The sequence below is a fragment of the Nothoprocta perdicaria genome, unplaced genomic scaffold (assembly GCF_003342845.1).
Source record: "Nothoprocta perdicaria isolate Ctin4 unplaced genomic scaffold, notPer1 scaffold_159, whole genome shotgun sequence".
Classification (NCBI taxonomy): Eukaryota; Metazoa; Chordata; class Aves; order Tinamiformes; family Tinamidae; genus Nothoprocta; species Nothoprocta perdicaria.
In genome coordinates, this window is record NW_020454749.1 from 374,677 (window position 1) to 379,545 (window position 4,869).

Here is a 4,869-nt window from a genome sequence, read left to right on the forward strand (position 1 = left end):
AAGGAAAAGGAGAAGGACTGAGAACTGGCTCGATGGCAGAGCTCAGAGGGTGGTTATAGGGCACATGGTTATAGGTAATAGGGCTGAGTCCAGTTGGAGGCCTGTGGCCAGTGGTGTCCCCCAGGGGTCAGTACTATGCCCGGTGCTGTTCARCTCGTTCATCAATGACCTGGACAAGGGCACTGAGTGGACCCTGAGCAAGTTTGCAGATGATACCAAGCTGGGTGGAGTGGCCGACACTCCAGAGGGCTGTGCTGCCATCCAGAGGGACCTGGACAGGCTGGAGAGTTGGGCAGAGAGGCAGAGAACCTCATGAGGTTCAATAAGGACAAGTGCAGGGTCCTGCACCTGGGGAGGAATAACCCCAGGCATCAGTACAGAATAGGGGTTGACCTGCTGGAAAGCAGCATATAAATTAAAACACCAGAAGTTCCATCTGCATGTGAGGAAGAACTTCTTTCCTGTGAGGGTGACAGAGCTGTCCAGGGAGGCTGTGGAGTCTCATTCTCTGGAGGTCTTCCAAACCCRCCTTGATGCSACCCTGTGCCACACGCTCCAGGTGTCCCTGMTTGAGCAGGGGAGTTGGATTAGATGATCTCTAGAAGTCCCTTCCAACCTCAACCATTCTGTGATTATGTGAAGGAGAAGGAGAATAAGAAGAAGCACTTGAACTCCAATATTTGATGTTAACAATAAGATTGAACAAGGAAATAATTCTTATGTTAGACAATGATACAAATATTTGAAATCTTTCATATTGTCTAGGAAGCATGCAGTTTGAAAAGGAGACACAACAAAAATTATGAATGTTTTCTGAATTATTAGCCTATCATAATGAACTTTAATATTATTAAACCAGCTCTAATTTTATAACTGTAGTGAAGATAAACTGAATGAATTCTTACTTGTAGAAAAGAGCTTCCTGTGCCTCTGTGAAATATACTTGTATTTTGCAAGCTTAGAGAAATACTGTTTGGGATTAAAGCATATATGTTTTCTTCAACTAGTAACACCCAGATGAGCACTGACTGCTCAGACTTTTTGTCAGGAGTTGTTTCATTGCATAATGCAAACTGGAGATAGGTAATTCTGATTAAAAGAAGAATTTAATAGATTTTGACTGTTCATGTGCATTTTGCATATCGCCAGAAAGACTTGAAAGAGCTTGAACTGTGAAAAATGAAATCTTGTCAATTACAGGCAAATTCTATTAAATGGGTTATTTACTCTGATTTGCTGGGTTTTTTTTTCTTTTTTTTTTTTCTTTTTTTTTCCTACTTCTTCCTATATTGCATATATGTTATACTTTGTTCCTTATCACAGAATCACAGAATATTCAAGGTTGGAAGGGACCTCTACAGATCATCTAGTCCAACCTTCCCACTCAAGCAGGCACACCTAGAGCATGTGGCACAGGGTGGCATCCAGGTGGGTTTTGAAGACCTCCAGAGAAGGAGACTCCACAACCTCCCTGGGCAGCCTGTTCCACTGCTCTGTCACCCTCACAGGAAAGAAGTTCTTTCTCACCTGGAGATGGAACCTCCTGTGTTTCAGCTTATGGCCATTACCCCTTGTCCTATCGCTGGCCACCAATGAGAAGAGTTTGTCCCCTTCATCCCTGCATCCTCGCTTGTAAAATATGCATTTTTATGTAGAGACTACAATCTGCTTAAAAATATTTAGGAAACCATAAAAGTGTTTTTTATAATCTACAAAAAGATCTCTTATGACTACATTCTCTGAAGTTCATTTTCACAATTCTTTCTCTGTTAATAATTCACATAAAATGCATGTGTGTTTTGAGATGTAGTCTGTTTCTCTATTTCATTCTTACCTGTTGTCTTCTCATTCTGTTAATTTGAATCAAAAGAAAACAGAATAGCTTCACTTCTTTGTATATTCATAGCAAAACACAGAATTTGAGTATTTGTGTTTTTTGTTCTAGTCTATCAGTATTGTTCCACAGGGTTTCTCACTGTTTCCATGAACACGAATGTTTTAACAAAATAAAACAGATACAGTTGTCCTAGTATCAGGGYACACCTTTGAAAGATTTAATCTGCACTTTAATTCAAGTAGAATATGAACTTCTCAAAGAGCATGAAAAAATCCTTGAGCAAAAATTATCTATGCCATTTTAGCAATATTTCCTTCATTACTCACAGTTGTGTCTTTCTAAAGAAGCATTATTACTACTCTCCATCAAGTTTACCTCAGAGAGATGAACGCTGAGAGTTCATTAGCTAACACATCTCACACAGAAAGAATCAGTTATATCAATATAACAGAGTATATTCACAGTTATTTCATCTTCCTTCTTTCATGCTACCATTATACAAAATCCAATTTGGATAATACACTATTGAAAAGAAATCATGTCTAGCCATAATCCTCTGTATTCAACAATGACAGTAAAAATAGAAAATAAACCTGCATGGCATTATCAAGTCTTTTTAATATACAGTAAAATAGAAGGGTTTTCTCCATATACTGGGAAGGTTATCATGTGTAAACTGACTTAAATATAAAACAAATACTGATATGAATCATCTGTGTTAATATTCCTCAGCTTTTTAATTTTTGTAGATCAATGTTATCATCTACTTGCTGCCCTTTCAAATTTTCAATGGTTATGTTGAGGAGAAGCACAAAGGCCTCTTAACTGTTTTCGAATCACTTAAGTTTTGAGAACTTTTCATTCCTAAATGAAAATTGGTCTTGATAAAGAAATTCTAGGAGGTGACAGAATAAAATGGTCTTAGAAGTGCCCAGACACACTGATTTGGTCAGATGTTGTGTCTGCAGTGACAGACATTCAGCACAAGCCAAAACGAAACATTGCATAATGTTCTGAGCTGAGGAAATGGACGGTTAAAAATCAATCTCTATCACACATTCCCAGCTCTGAACCTGAAAATGACAGCTATTATTCAGATTTACATTTTATCACAGCTAGAATAAAGCCAATAAATCACTGGGCTCTTGGCTGTTCAGATAATTACAATGTGAGCGGCTGGTGTGAGTTGCAGTGGGGGCAGATGATTTCAGGGGGCTAGAGCATAGAGCGGAAAGAGTGACAGTGAAAAATGGGTTTGATTTCCATGTCGAGATGAGCATTTACGACACGCACATCACTGAACACAGTAACCTATGCTGAGACCCATCAGCCCTGCCGCCATCAAATACCCAGACAAGGTAACTCAGAGTAGGAGAACATCTTTGAAGAACTAATAGCTTTGAAGAACTAATAATTTAGTTTAAAGAGGGAAGGGTATTTTTTAATGGTATATTAAAAATATTCTAGTATGCCTTTGCCTGGAGTGATTTCATAATCACCTGATTTTCAATGCAGCTTACTGTTTTGCTGTATARAAGTACTAGAAGTACTGAAATTTCAGTTATGATTAGCATAGTTCTAATCATTGATGTATGTCAGATAATCCAATGTCAAAAAAAAAAAAAAAAGGCTATGCGATATGATTTCACTTTGCATTCTGTAACAGTTTCTTTCATTTCAAGAGCTTACAGTAAGTTGTTTTTTTCAGACATGAAACATGATTGAGTCTTAAGGCAAATATGGTATATCCGTTTCCTGCCTCTTTCCTGCTGCCCTTAACTGTCCCATCTCAACTACATTTCCCATGCTGCCCACCTGCATGACATCACTTGAGCTTTGAACAAAACCACAGAGATGAAAGAATTAGCTGGTATTTTCTGTATGATTCTCTAATTTATATTAAATATATGTATATCTCATCATGTTCCCATATATATATACACACATAAATTAAAATTCTCAGAAATTTCCATTTATTTTTCAGCTCTGCTATTATCCTTTGATGAACTCTCTCAAGTGTATGCAAGCAAGCATAAAAAAAGTCATATTTTACTACTACCAACATTGGAAAGCTATCTTAAATATTGCTGGCAATTCATATAATCATTGCAGTTGTCTTGGGAAGTTACAGCATGCAGGACTGTCATAGAAGGGAGATCTTACTAATGAAACAGTGATTCATTCTTATGCATTTTTGATTACATATTTCATCAAGTGCATTTTTATTTGTTTATTTGCTGAATTATATGTGAACATACTTTTTCCTTTCTATAATAAAATCTTTAAGTAATGATTTTGTAGAAAATCCTGAATTTATTCTTTCCCTGTTTGCTTTTAACTTAAAGGACAGCAAGTACATCAAGGATGCTGCAATAAGTGCTATAGAAAGCAGATATTCAACTGAAAGAAAAGAAAAAAAAGTCTACATTTCAATTTGGTCTACAATATATACAGAAACATCAATGTTTCACATAGGATAAAATAAAAAAAAATTGAAAAATATATCAAATTAAAAACATGCAGTAACATAAAGAATTGGAGTATAAAATTCTCCAGTCTATTACAATAATCATTAATCACTGTCTTGGGTCTGCTTTTGTTTCATGTGTTTTTTGTTATTTTTGTTATTTTTCTTCATGCTATAAATATTGTGGCGAACCTGCAACACGATGAGCCATTAGAAATAAAGTCAAGGGAAACATGATGATACAGGGGATTTTAAAATATCTCTGCAGTGCATGCTTGCACAAAAGGTTGGGCAATCTATGGGCCCAAATCTATGGGCCCAGATGGGATGCACCCAAGAGTGCTGAGGGAACTGGCCGAGGTTATTGCTCAGCCTCTCTCCATCATCTTTGAGAGGTCCTGGAGAGCAGGGGAGGTGCCCGAGGACTGGAAGAGAGCCAACGTCACTCCAGTCTTCAAAAAGGGCAAGAGGGAGGAGCTGGGCAATTACAGGCCGGTCAGCCTCACCTCTGTCCCTGGAAAGGTGATGGAGCGGTTCATCCTAGAGAGAATCTCCGGGCATATGG